Source organism: Pongo abelii, chromosome 6, assembly GCF_028885655.2.
Source record: "Pongo abelii isolate AG06213 chromosome 6, NHGRI_mPonAbe1-v2.0_pri, whole genome shotgun sequence".
In the NCBI taxonomy this organism is placed as follows: Eukaryota; Metazoa; Chordata; class Mammalia; order Primates; family Hominidae; genus Pongo; species Pongo abelii.
In genome coordinates, this window is record NC_071991.2 from 132104636 (window position 1) to 132128220 (window position 23585).

The 23585-nt window shown below is 41.4% G+C and overlaps 1 protein-coding gene across 4 annotated transcripts in view; it reads left to right on the forward strand.

Annotated features, from left to right (window-relative positions):
* Window positions 1–248: 248 nt before the first annotated feature.
* Window positions 249–23585, forward strand: part of CALD1 (caldesmon 1) — a 231845-nt gene continuing 208508 nt past the window's right edge. For 3 of the 4 annotated variants that reach the window (XM_054558997.2, XM_063725555.1, XM_063725566.1), the window contains exon 1: window positions 2797–2954. The gene's annotated coding sequence lies outside the window, so the exon portion shown is untranslated. Of the gene's footprint in view, window positions 2955–23585 lie in introns of all 4 variants that reach the window. The other variant, XM_063725561.1, reaches the window with a different exon arrangement.

The following is a 23585-nucleotide window of genomic DNA, read 5'->3' on the forward strand; positions in this document are numbered from 1 at the left end:
GGAAGGTGAAGAAACTAATAGGAAATGCAGAACTTGTCACCGCAGGCAGCTCTGAAAGCAGAGGTCAGCCTGGAGATTAAAGGAGAAACAGCGGTTCCTCTGCCCTTCTTACCAGTATCGAACATCTCAGCATAATTTCCCACAAAGACTGTCCATGTGCCTTCCCTTTGCCCTGTCTCCACTGGAAGTTAGCAGTGTAACTAACACCTACCCTTCTTTTTTATAAATGAGCATCATCTCCCTGAGCAGTGTTCTGTTTCTTTAAGGTTAGGACTGCAGAGAGATTGTGGGAGGTGGCAGGGAAGGCTGGTGAGTACTGATAGTGGAAAGAGAGGGTCCACTAGATGTGGAGGCTCCTGGGAACCCTCCTTGCCTACCTCTCTGCCTCAGTTTGTAAAGCCACAAAAGCCAGCCCTTTACAGCAGCCTTTTAAAGTCAATCTAAGATCTTATACTCATAGGAAAAGATTTTTGTTTCTTTCCTGGGAGGCCTTAGGGATTTCCACATTTCCCAGCACTTCTCAGAAGAGAGCTAGTGGGAGGAGAAGATGACTGCTTTAAGTGCAGTTGGCAAAAACTTGGGGATCAGCCCCCTTGGCCCTGGCTTGGTTCTTCCATGAAGAAGCATCTTCAACTTTCATTGCCAAAGGGTGTTTTGCTTCTGTCGAGGGGAGGAGAAGATGGGAGAGGAAATAAAAGCACAAAAATGAAAAACAAAGAATTCCTGAAGGTCTGATAAGCAGTTCAACTATGCACCAAAACATAAATATTTGGCCAAATTAGTTACTCCAAATGCTTTATATTTCTAAAATTGAGCCTCAGTTTTGTTATACTTTGAAGTTTTTCAGCTCTTCACAATCCTGAGCAAATCTAAGGGGGGTGGGAATTGGAGTTCATTTCCTTCTCTGAGAGCTCAGCAAATACTTAACTTCTTTCCTCTGATGCCTGGTAAAGTGATCTTGCTGTTTTGTCGAACATCTCTTTCAAAGTGGAGATGTTCTCTGTGCAGTGACTCAATTTAGCATTTCGTTAATGAATGAGAGATAAGCAGCATGTGCTGGATACTATTCGCTTGGAATCAATCAGAAAAGTGTTGCTGGTTATTAAAATATCTGTATCCTAACATAATCTGTGACAGTGTCTGTAGTCTAACTTCTGTCCACTTTTTGTTGAATTCACCTTTTGAGATTTGCATGACTTTACTTGTGGAGTTTCTCACAAATATAAGACTTAAATCTAGTTTATTTGCACAATCACATAGCAGAAATTACTTGTTCCCTGAGGCAGAAGAATTCACATGCGTAAAGTTGAGGTCTATTTTAGTATGATCCTCAAGGAGTTGGTTAATTTCCTCACTGAAGTCCTCTGATACAATCAATGAAAAATAGCCAATCAGATTAGTTGTTTGCGATCATTTTAAAAATAAGCGGGCTGTGTTAAGGTTTGGATGAGAGTGGACCCCTCTTTTCCTGCAGCAGCCATGGTCAATGGGAAGACCAAGGAGAGAAGATGCAAGAACAGGGCCTCACGGTTAAGCCCTTAGCCACTGGGAAACCTTCTCTAGTAGCAGCTTGTAGTAATGAGAGAGATTTTTATTAAAGCAGACAATGGGTGTTGTTACACAGAACTGTCGCTTTCCTAGGGGAGGTAAAGTGGCTGAGGAAATATTCGAGCCTGCTCTCAGGCCTGAAATCTTTTGACTTCATTCTCAGGAAGCAAGACTGGGTCTACCTCCAGATGTCTCTGATGGGATTTAGTGTGCAGCTTGAAATGCAGGTTGGTTATTTAATGAAGAAAATCAGAAGTCTTGCCTCTTTAAAGTTGGTTTTAAACATTTATTTTATTCTTTTCTATCAGGAAGTTGTGTGTGTGTGTGTGCAGAAAGAATGAGAGAGCAAGATTAATTTAATAATTTTATGTATGAAATGTTGGACATATTGAAAGCAGAGGAGGTAACATCACATATGCAGATGTTACCTGAATTCCTCCAGAAACCAAGCAAAATCAAAGTAAGCTAATTAAAGTAAGTTTACTAGAGCAATATTTGTCACCAAACATTGGCAGAGTAGGCTTGGTTACCATGGTAAATATCTGCAAGTCTTTCCCTAGGGGAGCCTCATCCTTTCCTTAGCTACACCCTTTGTTTCTGCTCTTCCTTGAAGAGCCTTGGAAGGCTTTTCTCTCTTTGCTCTTGAAAGGGCAGCTGAAATGCCTCTTCTCCAGGAAGACTTTCCTGGAGAAAAGAAGCAGCCCACCTTTCTCTGGACTCCCATAGAACTTTACTTCCATGTCTTTCAGGCATGTGTTTAATTGTGCCACATATCATAGTAATTTATGTTCAAATTTCTCTAATCACATTTATCTAATCTCTTCTACTGATTTATAAGCTCCACAAAGGCAAGATTTAGGATAGATTTCACTTTTTACCTCCACGTGGATTTTAGCACAGTACCTTGCACCTTATAGGCACACAATAAGTGTGTGTTTAATTAATAAAATAAACGCATCCAAACCCACTTCTAGTGTATAGCAGTAACCTATAACCTAAGTGTTCTTACCAGAGAGGATAAAATTAAAACTCCATTTAAAAAATTAATCAAATAAATACCTCTGTTATTTTCTCCATCCCAATTCAGTATCAGGCATCTTAAATTTGGTCAGAATTAGTTGAGTAGTTTAGAGTTTCATGGTTTAAGCAAACATTTGTTCTTTTTCTTCCTTTTCTTTCTTTGGAACAGATGAAACTTTGCTGGACAAAAAGGAAAAATATCTGGGTGGGAGAAATTGGGTGGGGCCAGTTAAGCCTGCATTCCGCTACTGGATTTAGTTGAAAATATCAAGCTGTTTTCAAGAATTCTGGATTAAACTCCCTCCCTCGCATTGTATTCAGGGATGCCTTCCTTGAAGAATTGAAAGCAGAAAGATTTGGGAGCTGAGAGTTAAGCTGAACAAAAGGTAACTATTTTAAATCAAAACATCTGCTAGAGAGGTGAATTTAACTTAAATTCCAAGGGGCAATTGCCGTTCAGCTCTCACCTCATGGACCCATCTTCTCTGATAAATTTTCCCTGGCTACATTAATAAAAGTTCAGGAGGAAGTGTCGTTTTGCTATACTTTAGAAATAGCAACTTAAAATATACTTCAACTTCTTTTAATGTCCCAGAAGTTGTGCCTTTCATCTCCCAATTGTTCTTTATAATACATGGTGTGATGTGGCCTTAATAGATAAGCAATTCCTGTTCTTTTTGCTCAGAATCCAAGAGTTTTGGAAGATTTTGGAAACCCTTTTGTTGTGGTGATCGTGGTATTTATTTCTCAACTTGTGATGTATGGTGTTATCTACCATGGTTGTGTGGGTTGATGAAGCCACTGCTATTAGTTCATGTTGACTGAAGAGAACCTATGGAGAAGGTAGTAGGAAGAGCTTAACTGGAATCTCCAGAAATGGTGCCTTCAGGAGTCAAAGCTTGGACTCTGTCATTTGAATGTTCTCCCATGCTATGGTCTGAATGTTTGTGTCTCTTCAAAATTCATATGTTGAAATCCTAACTCCAAGATGATAATATTAGAAGATGATGCCTTTGGGAGGTGACTAAATCATAAGGGCCGATTCCCTCATGAATGGGAATGGGCTGAAGAGAGACCCCTTGTCCCCTTCACTCTGTGAGGACACAGCAAGAAGGCACTGTCTGTAATCCAGAAAGCAGACCTGCACCAGACACCAAATCTGCCTTGATCTTGGCTTGCTAGCCTCCAGAGCTGTGAGAAATACATTTTTGTTGTTTATAAGCCACCTGGTTTATGGTAATTTGTTCTGGCAGTCCAAACGGTCTAAGACAAAAAATTAGTACTGAGAAGTGGGGGTGCTGCTGTATTAAATACTTGAAATGTGGAAGCAGCTTTGGAACTGGATAATGAGTAGAGGCTGGAAGAGTTTTGAGGTGCATGCTAGAAAAAGCCTACATTGTGGTGAACCAACCATTAAGGGCAATATTGCTGAGGGCCCAGAAAGAAAAAAGGAGAGCTGTAGAGAAAACCTCAGTCTTTTTAGAGAATGCCTAAGTGGTCATGAACAGAAAATGTTAGTAGAAATATGAACGGTAAAGGCTATTCTGATGAGGCCATTCAGATGGAAATGAGAAATATGTTATTGGAAATGAGAGAAAAGGCAATTCTATTTAAGAAGTGGCAAAGAATTTGGCTTCTCTGTGTTCTTGTCCTAGTGTTTTGTGGAAGGTAGAACTTGTGAGTGATGAAATTAAATATTTAGCTGAAACTATTTCCAAGCAAAGTGTTGAAGATGTAGCCTGGTTTCTCTTGACTGCTTATAGTAAAATGAAAGAAGAGAGAAATGATTTAAAGATGGAATTTTTAATTAAAAGGAATGCAGAGCTTAAAATTTTAGAAGATTCTTAGTCTATTCACATTGAAAAAATATGAGAAAACTTGTGTGGAAGAGAACAAGGGTGTGGCCAAACGATTATTTGATAAGAAAGTTAGTATAGATTGTCATCTCAATGGAAGCCAGGTGCTATTCATCAAGATAATTGGGACATTTATCATCTCAGCCCTGGAACCAAAGATAGAAGAAGTGACTCAAGGATGCAGAGCAAGGAATAGGTCTTTGAGAAAGCAAGCCAGAAGAGTGAGATAAAGTGCAGATGTGGAATGATCCAGCCTCAGAGGATGTTTCGTACTAAGGTCAAGATGCACATGGAGCCAGGAACCCAGGTGCTCATTCTAACAATGTGAAAGAATTCTGTTTCGCCAACCCTAGAGGGAGTTGTTCAAAGTTCCAGAAAACAGCAGTAGGATTCATGATGCCAAGGAAGGGTGAACTATATATTTCTGTAATTTAATTTAAACGAAATCCAGGACCTATTGTTTGAGACAATGGATTAAGAATGACTCAGAAAGCATTGTGGAGATCACTGGGGCTGCCCTTCCCATCATAGGTCCTAGAGTGCAGAACAATATCAAAGGAAGGCCATCACTGCCCAGAGCAGCCTTATATCAGGGGCTCTACCCACTGCACTCCATCCCTGTGCCCCGTGGCTGCCCCAGGGCCAGCTTAGATGGCTCCAGTGCAGCATGCTCGGCACCCAGCAAAGCCACGGGGGCATGGCTGCCTCTACCTGGATTTCAAAGAATGCCCTGGAAAGCCATAGACCCAGGCAGACAAACACCACAAAGGTGAGGCCACCACAGAGAGTCCCCACTAAGGCAATACCCAGCGGAACCATGCGAGTGGGGACACCACTGAGACCACAGACCAGTAGAGCCCCTAGCATGTGATTCCCATGAACCGCAGGCACTCAACTCCAGACTGAGAGAGCTGTGCCATAGGCTACAACTGGAAAATCTATGGTGGCTGGGCTGTCCCAGGCCACGAAGGCAGGCAAAGCTGCAGAGGTAGGACTGCCATCCCAGTAGGTCTGCAAGGCAGGACCTCTGCCCCAGCACCTAGACAGCGGAACACTGAGCCAAAAAGATTATGCTTGAGCATTAAGATTTTGGACTTGCTCAGAACTTGCCACTTCTTTTTTTACTATTTCTCCATCTTGGAATGGGAATATCTAGCCTATGCCTGTCCCATCATTTTATTTTGGAAGCACTTAACATGTTTAATTTTAGAGGTTCACAGTTCAGGACGGATAGTACCTGGGGTCTCACCCATATCTAATTTGGATGACATTTAGATGAGACCCTGGACTTCAGACTTTTAAATTGATGCTGGACTGAGTTAAAACTTCAGGGCTCTTGGGATGAAATGAATATATTTTGCATGCAAGAAGGACATGAGGCTGGGCACACTGGCTCACGCCTATAATCCCAGCACTTTGGGAGGCGGAGGTGGGTGGATCACCTGAGGTCAGGAGTTCGAGACCAGCCTGGCCAACATGGTGAAGCCCTATCTCTACTAAAAATACAAAAAATTGGCTGGGCGTGGTGGCAGGTACCTGTAATCCCAGCTACTGAGGAGGCTGAGGCAGGAGAATGGCTTGAACCTGGAAGGCAGAGGTTGCAGTGAGCCAAGATTGTGCCATTGCATTCCAGCCTGTGCAACAAGAATGAAGCTCCATCCCCCCACCAAGAAAAACCAAAAAAACAAACAAACATGAATTTGGGTAGAGGCAGGGGTGAAATTCTATGGTCTGAATGTTTGTTTCTCCTCCAAAATTCATGTTGAAATCCTAGCCCTCAAGGTGACGGTATTATGAGGTACTGCCTTTGGGAGGTGATTAGGTCATCAGGGCAGTCTTCATGTATGGGATTAATGCCCTCATCAAAAAGGCTAGAGGGAGACCCCCACCCCTTTCACCATGTGAGGACACAGCAAGAAGGCACTGTCTATAGGCAGAAAGCAGACTCTCACCGGACCCTGAATCTGCCCTGAGTTTGGACTTCCTGACCTCGGGAGCTGTGAGAAATAAATTTTCATTATTTATAAGCCACCCAGTTTATAGTATTTTGTTGTGGCAGCTCAAATGGAATAAGACACCCCAGTTTGGACTTTTTGGAAAGCGGGACCTAGTGAGAAATAATATTTCAAGAACTGGAGATTAGTCTAATGAGGCCCAGTAAATGAAAAAAGAAAACGGACTTATTTGTTTGTCTTCAAAGGAATACCTCTCAGCCCTGGAACCAAAGATAGAAGAAGTGACTCAAGGATGCAGAGCAAGGACTGGGTCTTTAAGAAGCAAGGCCAGGGGCCAGGCATGGTGGCTCGCGCCTGTAATTCCAGCATTTTGGGAGGCCGAGGTGGGCGGATCACTTGAGGTCAGGAGTTCAAGACCAGCCTGGCCAAAATGGTGAAACCCCGTCTCTACTAAAAATACAAAATTAGCTGGGAATGATGGCGCATGCCTGTAATCCCAGCTACTTGGGAGGCTGAGGCAGGAGAATCGCTTGAACCCAGGAAGTTGCAGTGAGCCAAGATCACGCCATTGCACTCCAGCCTGAGCAAAAAGAGTGAAAAAAAGCAAGGCTAGAAGAGTGAGGTAAGGCATGGATGTGGAATGATCCCGCCTCAGGGGATGCCTGATGTGTAAGGTCAAGATGCACCTGGAGCCAGGGACCCAGGTGCTCATTCTAACACCATGAAGGAATTCTGTTTCGCCAAAACTACAAAGTTTTTCAAAGTTCCAGAAAACAGCAGTAAGGTTCAGTGATGCCATGGAAGGGTGGACTATATTTCTGTAATTTAATTTAAAGAACTGACATAGGTTTCTCAGGGATACACAAAAGAGGTTCTTACTCTCATAGAAAGAGCTGACTCTTGAATCGCTTTAGGGAATGCAGTTCCCAGTAAACAGGTGCCTTCTATAAGGGAAACATAGAAACTTCAGGGAGGGCTCCCAGAGAGCTGCTGGGCTGGTGTTGGTGTCTCTGAACTTGAAAGAGTGGCCTCATGACACCCAGATTTCCAAGACACAGACCAACTGTCTTGGGGGACAAGTTGGAAGGTTGATATGGCAAGTGTTAAAACAAACAAACAAACAAACAAACCCTGCAAACTAGATTTAGTTGCTGCTTCAGGAAGGTACTGCCATTGCTGGGGTGACCTGAAGACCTGTTCGCCAACAGGAGCAAGGAACCCCCGTCCCTTCCTCCATCCAGGCTTGTGGTCTCTCTCTGGTGCCCCCAACTGGCAGAGCCTAACAGGGTGTCTGCTGGCCAAGCAGAAAGGTGTTGTGCAGAGTCCTAGCCTCAGTGGAATACAGGAGAGTGGGTCTGGAGTTGCGAGGTCACAGCTTTTTAAGTGGCACGTTCTCCATATAGCGTCCCAAGACACATGTTTCTTTCCTAGTAGAACCATGTATTACCAATTACAGCTATAATTGTATTTGAGCCCTTTCTAGGTACCTTCTCTTGGGAGAACCATACCTAGCTTCTGCAGATTTAAAAATCCTGCCATCTCAAAAGCTGAGGCACATGTTTGACTATGTTTATCCTTTCCATTCCTAGCTATTAACAGAAAAAAAAAAGCTACTTTCACTTTCTTCTGAAAAGTCAAGAGCATATCCACCAAACTCTCTAGCACATATCCAATATTTGAAGTTTCTCATCACCACTGTATAAAATATATATTCAATTACCAATTCTACACATTACTTCTCTATTTTTTTTTCATCTGTTCATAATGCATGATTAATTTTCTCCTTCTGGTCAGGTGACCTATACCAAAGTTCCAGAGCAGGTCACTTACATTTTTCTCTGACTCACTTCTCTACAGTGTTTCTGTTTTTGGGTTACTCAAGTGAATACCTTATTGACAGATCATACCATTCAGTCTCCCCTTATTACAGCCTGTCATTTGGGAATATGGCATGCTTCTCCATCACTGTATTTTAATCTGAAGCCCCTTCCCACCATGTCTCAAAAAATAACATTATGGTGTAACCTCAAGCTTGGTTCACTTACAATGCACACTGAGACATTATGATATAGTGACCTCTGGACCAGATTGCCCATGTCCAAATCCCTGCTTTTCTGCCTACCAGCTGTACATGTCCTTATGCAAGTTATTTAACTTCCATAAGCCTCATTTTTCTCCATCTGTGAAATGGAAGTAACAATACCTACCTTGTAAGGTTGTTCCTAAGATGAAAGGAAATATACAGTCAGTAAGTGCTCAATCAATGACACCTATTATTAGTATAATGGTTTTGAGGCTGTTAGCATTATTTCCATCTCCTCTCTGCCTTCCAATATTTTGGGGGTGCAAATCCCAGGCATCTCCCATACCCTTATTCATATTCTCATCTTACACTTGTTGTCTTCCATAGGAACCATGTTCATAGGTTTATCAAGGTGATTGTCCTTCTTTCTTCCTTTACTTAAAGTTTTTCAGTTGGATCACCCAGACTCTGGTCAAATATCCTTCCCTCGCCAAGAATACATCATTTATCCCAGTACCTAGAACCATGGCTTTGGCTTATAAATCTCACTTCTGTTTATCATATTTGTAATTGTACATTCAACCCACAGATTTTTCTTTCTCTTCAAAGTCTTTATTGTTGGTAGAAAAAATGATTATATAAGTTTATCATCTAGGGCTGGGCGTGGTGGCTCACAACTGTAGTCCCAGCACTTCAGGAGGCTGAGGCAGTGAATCGCTTGAGCTCAGGAGTTTGAGACAAGCCTGGGCAACATGGCGAAACCCTGTCTCTACCAAAAATACAAAAAATTAGGCAGGTGTGGTGGTGTGCTCCTGTAGTCCCAGCTACTTGGGAGGCTGAGGTGGGATGATTGCTTGAGCCAGGAGACGGAGGTTGCAGTGAGCTGAGATCGTGCCACTGCACTCCAGCCTGGGTGACAGAGTGATACTCGTTTCAAAAAAAAAAAAAAAAAAAGTTTGTTATCTATACTCTTGAGTCCTTTGATTCCTCACCCAAGGTATAGTTTCTTTTCAGAAATGTCATTCATGCAATATTTTAGCTCAAGACATACTGGGAGGAGATTTCCAGGAGAAAGTTAATATGGATCTTCAAGTGGCAGAAGAATCAGGAAGATTAGACCTGAGAGCTTAATGGAATAGCTTTCAAGAGCATGATGAATCATCCTGGGTGTGCGACTTGGACAGAATGCTTATTTCATATAGGCTAAGTAGAGAGTATTGAGCCTGTCAGAAAAGGAAGCTTTCAGCCTGTTGCCAAAGAAATTCGCTAGTCAAAATAACCAGTCAAATAATTTCCAAATTAATTATTTTTCATTTTGTTTTTGTATTTGTACATCCAGTCTCAGATTCCCAAAGAAATAAGTTATGATTTTAGCACACAAAAGTTTAGCTTCTTCTCATCACTACCCTAAACCATCTAAATTATAAAAGTGAAACTATGTATTATACAGTGGTACCTTCATAAATCTATTTCCAAGTGCCAGAAAATAGGCATTATGAGTGGGGAATTTCATATGTGTCCATGCATGTACAGAGTTCAGGCTCGGGGAGATAAATGTGTCAAGAATGCATAACCACAGCCGAGTAATTATGCAACTTCTATTTCTGCCAAAAAATTTTGAGCCTGATTTATGTCGGATCAGAATATAAATCCAGTCTTTGCACCGATTATCAAAAATACACTTTTAAGGCTGGGTGCAGTGGCTCACACCTGTAATCCCAGCACTTTAGGAGGCCGAGGCAGGCAGATCACCGGAGGTAAGGAGTTCGAGACCAGCCTGGCCAACATGGTGAAACATTGTCTCTACTAAAAAATACAAAAATTAGCCAGGCGTGGTGGCATGGTGGCGGGGACCTATAATCCCAGCTACTCAGGAGGCTGAAGGAGGAGAAGCACTTGAACCCAGAAGGTGGAAGTTTCAGTGAGCCGAGACGGCACCACTGCACTCCAGCCTGGGCAACAGAACGAGACTCTGTATCAAAAAAAAACAAAACCAAAAAACCAAAAAACAAAACAAAACAAAAAACACTTTTCACACTTTTCAGTGTTGAATGTATTATTTTCAGACAGAATATAATTAATGGAATGCTATATTGGGTCCATGCTGCAAAATCCGCTGGGCCTTGGGGTGGAGTGGGAGCCTGTCTAGAGAAAAAAGACAAGACTCAGCTCTGGAAAGAGAACTGAAACGAAGGATCCAGAAATTGTTATGACTTGATAAACCTTGGGCCTAAGGTCTCATATGAGCAAATAATGAGAGGAGCCACCTTAATTTTTATGGAAAAAAAATAGGTGTATCATCTCATTTGCTAAAAAAAAAATCAGATGAAATTGTTCTGAGGGAGTGGATTCCCAGGATTCTCCACCCTTTGTATGCCTCACCTTTGCCAGGTGCCACCAATCACCAACTCTAAATTTGTAAGGCCAGGGCAATGCATCTGAGTCCTGGAGAATCACTTGGGGAGTTTTGAAAAATACTGACATCCGGCTCCACCTAGGAAATGTTAGTTTAATTAGACTGGGATGCAGCCTAGGCATTGCTAGTTTTCTTAAAGCACGCTAGGTAAGAAGCACTGGTCTAGGCCAACTGCCCTGAGGATGGCTCCTGCCTTGCAAAGACTATGACTTTGCGAGACAGAGATGCAGAGATGCACACAGGACAACAGTGGGGCCTCTTCCCTATTCTTACTGCCCTTTCTCCTTCATGTTCTTTATTCTCCTGCCTTGTAGTGCTGGTCCTTGACTACAGATTGTCTTGCATCTATTGTCTATAATCTAATGCTTCTGATACCCAGATGTCTGCTGATCCCTCCCTGGCCTGCTCTGACTCCAGAAATTTGTATTTCCTTCTGAGTATTTGCCCACTCTGTTGCAAACTCTGGCTTTGCAAGCTCCCCTAGCTGCATTGACTTGAAGCAGGCATCTGATTCAACCATCTCAGTTAGATTCTGACTTCCAGTCCCTTCTCTCTGGCAGGAGGCTGGGGACATCTCCACAGGCAGCCCCTGACCATATTTGTTTAACACGTAACTTCTGTGAGATGAGATGAAGTCCCAGCCCATCCATCTAGATAGCCATCTTCTTGTCATAGGATGAAACCAGCCTGGGTTTGAATCCTGGGTGAGGAAGTCACAACAGAGTGAGAGAGAGAAAGCCTAGGTGACTAGGGGGTAGGTTCCTGTGCTAGGGCCTGAGATGTGGAAAGGAGAGACTTTATAAAGAGAAGGGAGAAGAGAAAATGATGAGTAAGACCATCTTCTTTAGGTAAACCTAAGTGTGTATTATAAATGTTAGCACTGGCCACTGTCGCTTATAAATTGCTGCTGTCATTTAAAGAATTCTGTATCATGTCTTCTTCATGACTTTTTAATACCACCCTTGTCTCAAAGTACAAGCACAGAAGTGTAAGTTGAAAAGAAAATGTGTATAAAATAATACATATGCTCTAATTTTCAACCAAATATGAAAAGTAAACCTAAAACCCACTGCTGATATCCATGTATAATCCGTTTTGGCTCCCAGAGGTACCTCTGTTAACAGTTGTGTAGTCCCGGAAGGACTGTTTGACATACAAAAAAATACATGTATGATATTGCTTCGTGTGTGTTTTATATAACTGGAATAATACCACATATATCATTAGGAAAATTACTTTTTTTCACTCAACAGTCTATAATAGAGATCTTTCATTTCACCACATATAGATCTCATTCTACTGAACTACTAAATGCTAACTATGGACAAATAAGCTATTTCCAATGTATACAATTACAAACAATTGTATAAATACAATGTATAGCTTATATGTGTGTGTGAAGGTTTCTTTAGAGAAGATCAGGAAAAGTAAAATTGTTAGAAAATAGGGTAGATGAATTTTTATTTTAAATAGGTATTGTCAAATTTAAACCTCACCTAGTAATGCAAGAGAATACCATTTTACATTACTCTACTCAACACTATTACATATTTTACTTTATTTTATTATTATTATTATTATTTTTAGATGAAGTCTCACTCTGTCACCCAGGCTGGAGTACAGTGGCCCGATCTGGGCTCACTGTAATGTCTACTTCCCAGGTTCAAGCGATTCTCCTGCCTCAGACTTCTGAGTAGCTGGGATTACAGGCGCCCACCACCACTCTTGGCTAATTTTTGTATTTTTAGTAGAGACAGGGTTTCACCATGTTGGCCAGGCTGGTCTCGAACTCGTGACCTCCAGTGATCTGCCTGCCTCAGCCTCCTAAAGTGCTGGGATTACGGGCGTGATCCACCATGCCCGGCCACATATTTCAAATGTTGCTTCTCTGGAATGGTATTTCTTTGTTTGCACTTAAGTATTTTTTTCATTACTGGTGTGGTGAAAATATGCTTCATTATTGTTTCAATTTGCTTTTCATTGATTACAAGTAAGATTGAACATTTTTGTGTATGCCTACTATTATTTGGTTTTACTCCTCTATGAATCCACTTCCCATATTCTTTGCCCACTTTTCTGTTGGGTGGCTTATCTTTCTTGTTATTGATATAGGAGTGATTTATAGATTACGGATTTCCTTCAGGGCACAATTTACATTGTAGTCTACTTGAATGGCTCCCCCCGGTGGTGCACAGTACACAGCCTGCACAGCCATAACTGGCAGTCAGCTTTTGTTTGTGATAAATATGTAAATATTTTATCTTTACTCTGTCTCTTGTCTTTACATTTTACTTGTGTTATTTTTCACAGTGTAGAAGTTGTTTTTCTACTCATATTTATCGTTCTTTTCCTTTGTGTTGTTTGCCTTCTGAGTCTTAAGATAATCTTTCCTACCCAAAGTAAAACATTTTCCTGTATTTCCTCTGATTCTTTTATAGTTTTACTTTCTATGCTCATATATTTAATCTATCTGGAAATGACTGGTGGATGATGTGAGATAGGGATCTAAACATTATCTTTGTCCAAATTGATAACCAATAATACCAACAAATTATTGAATAGACATCCAAAAGACATCCCTTACCTAAAATACTACCTCCACCATCATGCCCAGCTAATTTGTGTATTTTTAGTAGAGACGGGGTTTCACTATGTTGGCTGGACTCGTCTTGAACTCCTGACCTCAAGTGATCCACCCGCCACGGCCTCCCAAAGTGTTGGGATTATAGGCGAGAGGCAGGAGAATTGCTCAAACCTGGGAGGCGGAGGTTGCAGTGAGCCGAAATCATGCCATTGCACTCCAGCCTGGGGGACAAGAGTGAGACTTTGTCTCAAAAAAAAAAAAAAAATTAAAAATTAAAAAAACCCTAAAAATTAAAAATTAAAAAATTAAATACTACCTCTATCATATGGCATTTTTTCCTATATTCATAGGTCCATTTTGAGGCTCTGAATTCTGTTCTTATGATTAAAATTATATTTGGAGAAATTATTCATTTAGCTACAGTAGTCATGGGTTATCCCTGATCTGTTAGTAAGTGAGAGGTTGGGTTTAAATAAAAATCTACTCTATATTAAGTTTAATTCATAGTATATAACTTGATGTTATAATAAACTATGTATTATAAATTATATGGAATTCTCGCTTCTGACAGGAGGCTCAATCTAAATAATCCTTTTGTTATCTTTTAGAGCTCCCACATTGAGGACCTGCATGATTCTTAGATACGGATCTTGGTGTCCAGTGAAGCAGCCAACTTGTTTTTATTTCTTCCTGAATATTATTATGACTTGAAACTTGTAACTTGATTCATAGTGTATTAATAAAATTAATTCATATATCTTTTAAGTAAACTGATAATTTAGAACAAGAGTCCAAAAATAGAAATATGAGCTTTTCCATGGGCCCGTATGAACCTTAAATGCCATCCCATAGCACAGTTTGACAAATAGTAGTCAGTGAATAAATATATGCAGAATGAATGAAAGTAGTACGATGCGTAACTTGAAAACCACCACTTACGCTCCTTTTTCTAGGCACTTTACTGATTTGCTTCATTCAGAGTAGCTGTTTTGCTCTTGCTGTTTTAAGGCACATGATATTAGAACTTGGCCTGAATTGCTTTCTTTGCCAGAAAATTTTGAGTCAATTTAGCTTTTTTCTTGGGCTTTTTTTTTTAAAGCCTGAGACACTTAGTTGTTTAGTTATTGGCTATCAAATAAACCGCTGAAGCATAAACCTTATTCTCCATATTGGCTTTCCATATGGTGCAATTGAACGAAAACTGCACTTACTTTACTCTCCCTTCTCTCTAGAGAGCACGGCCTACGTAGACTAGAATGTGAATGACAACCCCTGGAGTTGTGCAGTGCACAGTACTGTTCTCCTTCCATCTCCCACTTCCATTCTCTGTGTTTCTCTGTTCCAAAAGATCCTCCTGGTTCTGCCTATAGATAGATCCTGCTATCTATCCTATATGTTCACTTGTTGATGCCTACAATTTGCAGCTCTGTGTTCCTTGAAGACCTCATTCCACAGACTGCAAAGGTTACTCATGTAATTAGCCTGGAGACTTCTGGCAGTTTCCAGGCATGAGTTCTTATCAGGGTTTGTCTTACAAGAGTTCAAATGGTCTCCTATATGACTATTTTAAAAATATGGAGGCCAGGCGCGGTGGCTCATGCCTGTAATCCCAGCACTTTGGGAGGCTGAGGTGAGTGGATCACGAGATCAGGAGTCCTAGACCAGCCTGGCCAACATGGTAAAAACCTGTCTCTACTAAAAATACAAAAATTAGCCGGGCATGGTGGTGCGTGCCTGTAATCCCAGCTACTCGGGATGCTGAGGCATGAGAATTGCTTGAACCCGGGAGGCGGAGGTTGCAGTGAGGAGAGATCATGCCACCGCACTCCAGCCTGGGCAACAAAGCTAGACTCTGTCTAAAAAAATAAAAAAAAAAAAAAAAAAGGAGTCCAGCAAAATTTCAGAATGGCTGTACAGGAGGATGGCGTGCTCATCCACACAGGTATTATTGATTCTGCACAAGCATCTATCTGATGACAATGCAAGGCTCGTACCTTGAGTCAAACTTGTAACCAGCTGAGCACAGGGACTCTGTTCAGTATAGCAAACACAGTTTATGTGGGCCCACCCAGAAACTTTCTACAAGTACATTCTACATGCTGAGTGTGCGGGTGAGGCTAGCTGATTCAGACTGTTGTGTGCAACTCTATGCTTCTTTCCTAAAGCCTGTGTGAGATGATGCAAAGTTAAAGTCAAAACCCCAAGACTTATGGATTGTTAGAACTGAAAACACTTTAGGGACTTTCTTGTTGAACCATCTCATTTTAGAACTGGGATGACTGCCTGTTGACTCTAGTATATTTCATTTATAAATATATAGGCACACACATTTATAACATATATAATCAACCATATTAATCATATTACTAGCAAATGAATGAAAAATTCATATACATTTAAACTTTAAGTGAACTGGTCATTTGGGATATAAGCATGTGAAGTTAGCTCTCCTTTCTTTTAAATATCTGCAGCTCCCATTGGGGTGTGTGTGTGTGTGTGTGTGTGTGTGTGTGTGTGTGTGTGTGTGTGTTTCCAAGAACATAGCAGTGGAGAAGTTACTAATTGCCACCCATTAGACAGATGGGAATGGTTAAAATGTGGAACAGTTTCCAGCTCCCTGTGGAATTCTGGCTGGCTGTTTCTTTACTCCAAAGTCTGTTTTACTTTGTGAAACAGTTTTATTTTTTAAGTAACATTTACTTATTATTCCTCAAAGGGATGCTGGGAAGGAGACTCCCCTTATTGCTGTTCTCATAGTAACATGTGAGACAACTACATGTACACAGGGCTTGACAGTCTCTTCCTGAGAAGATACACTGAGAATAGCTCGGAGGATCTAGGCAAACACCTGTCACTCAGCTCAGCACCCACATCTGTACCCTTCCTTCCCAGCCCTAGGCCCCTTTACGCTGACAGAAATCCTGGCACATGGCAATTCTCCAAATCAAGGTTGTTTAAAAATTCCTACAGGCTACTGATTAGGCATTTATTCCCCTGTGGCTATTTCTAAAGATAAAAATAACACCTTAGAGAGTCTGTGGATCTTTCTAGTTAGTGTACTGTGACCCTATATAGACTTCAGCCCCAAAATGCATGACCATCACATTTATAAAGAGCTACTCAAAACAAGTTAAACCTACAGGCAATGCCCTCTAGCAAACTAGAGTCTAGAATATACTAGTAAGACACCAATCATTCCACAAATATTTATTGAGGCTCTCTTCTGGGCACTGCAGAGTTCATGAGAAAAAAATAGATCTGCCTCTGTCTTCAAAAGTCTAAGTGCAAGATAGAGACTGAAAAGTCACAAGGTGATTGCAGTAGAGGAGAATGAGCACAATTACATTGAAAGTTCACTGTGTGGGGGCTAGGAGGGCTCTTAACTCAGACTTGGGCAGTCATAAAGGTTACCTAGAAGAAGGCCAGAGGTGAGCTACCTGGACACAGATACGGAGGAACAGAGCTCAAGGCAGAGAGAACAGCATGTGTGAAAACCTGAGGACAAGAGGCAGCAAGGCACATTCAGGAATGAAAAACAGTTTAATCTGGCTAAAGTGGAGAGTGAGTGTGTGCATGTGTGTGAGGGGGTGAAGGCAGATTTGGGAGGGATGTCCAAGATGCTCCTGGACAGAGGGCTAGGAGCTAAATTATTAAGGGCTGGCCTTTTAAGTCCTTTGTAGATGACTAACCTTTATCCATGAACCATTCATCCTACCATGTGCCAAGAACTAGTGCTGGGGATAAAGCAACAAATAAAACAGACAAAGAATGAGCCCTCAAGGAGCTTCCATTCTCGTGAAGGGTGGAGGAAAGTCAATGAACAAGTAATCAAATTGAATATATAGTATGTCAAGCAGCAATAAATGCCAAGAAGAAAAATAACTCAAGGTGGGCGATAGGCAATGTGGCAGGACGGTTCTCATTCTCGTTCTCTTTTCACATAGGGTCAGTGAGGTCTCCTTGATGTGGTGGCATTCAGCAGAGATCTAAGGAAGTGCAGGAAGAAATTATGAAGATATGTGCAGGGGAAAGTCTGGGCAGAGGAAAGAAGATGGAGGGCTGGATCACCAGGTGCTCAGTGTGTTGCAGGAACAACCAGAGGCTACTCTGGCTAGAGCAAAGGGAGAGAGCACAGAAGCAGTAGGAGATGAAGTCTGAGAGATAGAAGGGCAAGATTACAGAGAGACTTATAGGATTGTATCCTGAGTGTGGTAGGAAATCAAATGTGAGTTTTCAATAGGGAGGTAGCATAACCCTGCTTGCACAGTTCTAGCTGCAGAAGAATGGATTGAGGGTGGGGTTTGGGGATAGAGTGGCAGAGCAGGCAGGGAGACCTGCTTATTGCATAAAATCAGATAAGCAATGATGATAACCTAAGCAAGGTAATAATATTGGAATATGTGACAAATTAGAGGCAGAAGAGAGAGACAAAATTGAAGGATGCTAAGAGGACCCTGTCCCTTGATTCCAAAATATTTTTTATCATAACTTGCACACTGACTGAAGTTTTTCTTATTACAGTATCTCTCTTGAGTTTAAAGAATTGAAAGATTCTATTTGGGCAAATGGTGTTTTTGTTTTTGGTCTGAAAAACACAGAATTTAGAGAGAAAAATAAAAGGATGATATATAAAAAAATGCATTTACATAAATTAAAGATGTATGCATATGAAGCAATACTTACAACTTTGGAAGAAGACTTGCAATATAGAAAATGCACAGGAAATAGAATAGGATGGTTGCCTACAGTGGGGAGAAGATAAGAGGATGTTATAAAAATAATAAAACAAAACGAAACGAAAGAACAAAGTTCCAGAACGCAAATTTTTTTCCTTCTTTCTTCCTTTTTTAACTTTTGTTTTAGGTTTAGAGGTATATATGCAGAATTATTATGTAGGTAAACTGCACATAGGTATCAAGTATAGTACCCTGTTTTTTCAGACAGATCAAAACAGTAAACGTTGTTGAGCACTAGCAACTCAGTACTGCTTTGTTAGTTGTTCTAGTTTAGAGGAGGCCTCTGAGAGAACAGGTCTCGGGATAGTCAGGCTTTAACAGCGAATGGTGAAAAGGAGAAATGCTAGACAAATGATGCCAAGAAAGGTGGGTATCATGTGACCAGTCAGAGCTAGATCGTTAGGACATAAGAAGTGAGAAAAACAGAATTCTGAAAACAAATTTTACCTCCTCCACAGTTTCACCTAAAATTGGCTCTGCATGAAGTTTTATTTTTACTTCTCCCTAACCCCAACCCCCTGCTCCAACCCAGTTTTCCAAACGATATCCTGTTCTGACATTTAAGAAAAAACTTTAGTGTTTTCCCCTCTGCGCGCAGTGGAATTTCACCAATTTCTTTGGAATGACAAGTATCAGAAAAAGTTCTGCGGCTGCTGCTGAAACCACTGCTCCATAATCTACTGAGGTTCAAGGTCTCGTAGAAGGAAAATTTGCAGTTGATTAATTTAAAGATAAAAAAATAAAACTGGCAGTCAGGAGGTTACTTGAGTTTTATCTCAGTTTTGTGCTGATAACATAGCTAAGTACTTCTTAGTTTACAAAGCATGTTCACATTGCTTAATCTCTTTGATCTTCATATCAACTCTTGTGAGGCAGCTACTTTACAAGTGAGAAAACTAAAACTCAGAGAGTTTAAATGACTTTCTCAAGTTGCTTAACTTGTAATCTGCACTCTTTCTGTGTTAGAACTCTTCCTGTGTCCTGAGGTCAGGTTCTAAACCTGTCTTTGCTTCCTGTAAGTGAACGTTATAACATTTGCCAATTAACTTCATGGGGATATAGAAAAGAAAAGTGATGATAGTGTGGGTGGCACAACCCGTTGGATGAAAAATGCCAATAGACATTTACCATTGTTTGTATTATTATTATTATTTTTGAAATATTTGCAATCAGGTCTTTGCAGCTTATAAACCATCTTAAAAGAGTAGTATTTAGCAGGAACAGACCTGGGAACCCCCAGTTTGGCTCCCTACCATCAGGCAACCTTCTCTGTGAGTTTCCCAAGGGAAGAAATAGGTACAGAGGCCAGTACTGGACGAAGGAGCACTTTTCCTATTGGCTGGAGCCTTGGCCTCCAAATGCAGGGTATCTTCCAACTGATCTTAGTTGGACTACAATTGAATCTTCAGTTGAATCTTGGACCTTATCACTCCATTGAGGAAGAAGCCTGGTCCAAAGCCCACCAGCCAGCAAAATGAAGAGGAAGCAGAAAATAGAAATGGCCAGGTGCTCTTCTAAGTGAGTGTAGTCCCAGCTCTCCTTGCCACTCCAGCCTGGTAAAGGGAGCATCTGGCCCTAAATAGATATATTCTATGGCTCTAGGCTCTAGTGCCTAGATAATGTAGAATGGTCTCTTTGAACTTGGGCAGTCTCGAGCATGGGTTTTCTTCATGGGAGGCGAGGAGTGTTACAGTTCTGGATTGGGAGAGTTGCTACAAGCCATCCTAGCTAAGGGTTCTGTATTAGTCCATTCTCACATTACTATAAAGAAATACCTGAAACTGGGTAATTTATAAAGAAAAGAGGTTTAATTGGCTCACAGTTTCACTGGCTGTGCAGGAAGCATGATGCTGACATCTGCATGGCTTCTGGGGAGGTTTCAGGAAACTTACAATCCTGGTGGAAGGCAAAGGGGAAGCAACCCCATCTTACATGGCTGGAGGAGGAGGGAGACAGACAGCAGGGAGATGCCACACACTTTTAAACAAACAGATCTCGAGAGCACTCACTCACTCACTATCACGAGAACAGCACCAAGGGGGAAATCCACACCCATGATCCAATCACCTCCCACCAGGCCCCACCTCCAACATTGGGGATTACAACTGGACATGAGATTTGGGCCAGGACACAGATCCAAATCATATAGGGTTCTGAAAGTAAGAAGAATCCCAAAATTTGGAAATGAGATCAGGAAGTTAAAATGCTCTAAAATTCATTCATCCCATAACATTTTGTGTGATATTATACCAGACGCTGGGATACAGAAATGAGTACTTGCTCAATTAGATCTAGATCTAGATCTAGGCCCATATCTCTATCTATCTATACCTCTATCTACCTATTATCTATTTATCTATCTAATCTATCTATTTATCTGTCTATCTATCTAATCGGTCTCTCAGTCTGTCTATCTAGAGTCACATATTGTAAATAGTCTACTTAAATAAAAACTTCCCAGAAATTAACTATTCAACAAAGTGATTTTGAGATTTAGAGATAGTCTTTCTAAGGAGATAGATTCCTATAAAACACCAGGAAATATTCAACTAAACATGATACATAAATATGAGATCCATTACTTCAAAGAAGGCAGTGTAAATGGCAGACAAAGAGAAGGCAAGTGTTTTAGAGTTTGAGCAAGAAGAACATATGAGTAATCCTCTGGTATTATTTTAGGGAGAAGAAGTTCTTCGAGCAATGGGGCTTAGTTTTTCAGACAGAAATATCCCTAAAGAGGGGCAATTTATCAGCCACCACAGATTGCTGGAGCCATCTCTCCAGATTGGCCAGCCTCTTGGGTTATCGGTCAGAACTTTCCCTAACACCTCTTTCTCTGTGTCCTGAGAGGGGCTGTCCACCAGAGAGAAGACTTGTTATAAATGGCCACCTGAGTTTTCCCTCTCAGAATATATTTCCCACTAGCTGGGCGCAATGGCTCATGTCTGTAATCCCAGCACTTTGGGAGGCCAAGGCGGGTGGGTCACGAGGTCAGGAGTTTGAGACCAGCCTGGCTAACATGGTGAAACCCCGTCTCTACTAAAAATACAAAAATTAGCTGGATGTGGTGGCAGGTGCCTGTAATCCCACCTACTCAGGAGGCTGAAGCATGAAAATTGTTGGAACCCAGGAGGCAGAGGTTGCAGTGAGCCGAGATCGTGCCATTGCACTCCAGCCTGGGCAACAGGGCGAGACTCCATCTCAAAAAAAAAAAAAAATGTATTTCCCACTTTAACTTAGCTAATTGGCACTCTAGTTTCTAAATCAGCCCTTAGCCATACTTAGATGTTTGTTATTATTATGGCTACTACTTCTCTGCCTTCCAGAAGATACATGTAACAAAGTGTCCCCAAAGTCCATACAAGGGTAGTTCTGTGTGTGGTATACCTGGCATTCCTGGGCATGTGGGAGGACTGTATCATTAGCTCCCCTTTGCAGACACCTGCACCTCTTAATTAGGGTAGCAACAAACAACCAGACTCCAGGGCTCTTGGCCTGGACCCAAATCCACACTCACCGTTCCCCAGGCACCAACTTGCATTCTCAGATTTGGTTCTGGGTTTGTGTACAAGTTGAATATAAATAATTTTGTCAAGGTACCTTCATATTTTGTTTGCATTTTTAAATTCTGGCTCAGAAAGGGAGTACAGAAAAAGAGAAAAAAAGAGAAATATAGGTAGGGATTATATATGGCTGATGATTTTATGGTATAGACTTGATGTTTTAAAATTGTGTTTGCCTTGTTCACCACGACGGCATTAGGACTTAATAGAGTAACACATAACAGGCACTCAAGAAATATTTGTCAATTATTCATTGATTAATTAGTTATTCATTAGCTATCACTCAACTATTAATTAATTAGTTGTTAATCTAGTTAGGGAAACAGGATGGATATACTTAAATACAATCAAATCAAATAATTCAAGTCAGTAAATGATAAAGAGAAAATGAGAGTCTGACCTCACTTCTTGGATTGCAAGTTGTCCGAGAAAGGGTGTGAGCTGGGTGCTGGGATTTTAGAGGCAGCTTTCAAGTGGGTCTGGAGCCAGAGTGGGCAAATGTGAAGCGGGAGAAGCACCAAGACTGAAGTCACTGAGGCAGGAGGTGCACTACATGATGTGGGGCTGGTGCCAAGGAGAAAAGAGAGGGAGAAAGAAGAAGTTTGTGCAGGGAATTGTAGGAAAGGCAAGCAGAGGGACGATGATTGATTCCCCTAAAATGCTCAGCCAAGCCTTAACTTTATCTTATTGGTAGTAAGATGATATTGAAGGTGTCTGAGCAATTGCATTAATTTGCAATGAAAACAAAGTTCAGGCCGGGCGCGGTGGCTTATGCCTCTGATCCCAGCACTTTGGAAAGCCGAGATGGGCGGATCACGACATCAGGAGTTTGAGAGCAGCCTGGCCAACATGGTGAAACCCTGTCTCTACTAACAATACAAAAATTAGCTGAGTGTGGTGGTGCGCGCCTGTAATCCCAGTTACTCTGGAGGCTGAGGGAGGATAATTGCTTAAACCCGGGGGCAGAAGTTGCAGTGAGCTGAGATTGTGCCACTGTACTCCAGCCTGGATGACAGGGCAAGACTCTGTCTCGGGAAAAAAAAAAAAAAAAGAAAAAAATGTTCAGGGTATAAATATGCATATTATTTGTTATCACAACAGCTAATTGTTAACAACATGAGAACAATGAGATTTTTTTAAAAACCCTAGTAAGATAAGAATGACCTCTTCCTCCTTGGTTGCCTGACATAACCCCCACTGCACAGAATTTTTGTGGGAAACCTGCCCCACTACCGCACTTATGCAATTCCATGTATATCTGCCAGCAAAAGGCAAACCCCTTTTACGAGAAGGGCAGGTACAGTGTCTTATACAGTATCAACGTATTCCCAGGTGATATTGTTTGAATATTTGTCCCCACCCAAATCTCATGTTGAATTGTAATCTGCAGTATTGGAGGTGGGGCCTGGTAGGAGGTGATCGGATCATGGGGATGGATTTCTCATGAATGGTTTAGCACCACCTTCTTGGTGCTGTCCTCAAAGGTGATTGGATCGTGGTGATGGATTTCTCATGAATGATTTAGCACCATCTTATTGGTGCTGTCCTCAAAGGTGATTGGATCGTGGTGATGGATTTCTCATGAATGATTTAGCACCATCTTCTTGGTGCTGTCCTCAAAGGTGATTGGATCGTGGTGATGGATTTCTCATGAATGATTTAGCACCATCTTCTTGGTGCTGTCCTCAAAGGTGATTGGATCGTGGTGATGGATTTCTCATGAATGATTTAGCACCATCTTCTTAGTGCTGTCCTCAGGATAGTGAGTGAGTTCTCACAATATCTGGCTGTTTAAAAGTGTATGGCACCTCTCTCTTTCTCTCTCTCTCTCTAGCTAGCTCCTGTTTTCACCATGTGAAGCACCTGCTCCTGCTTTGCCTTCCA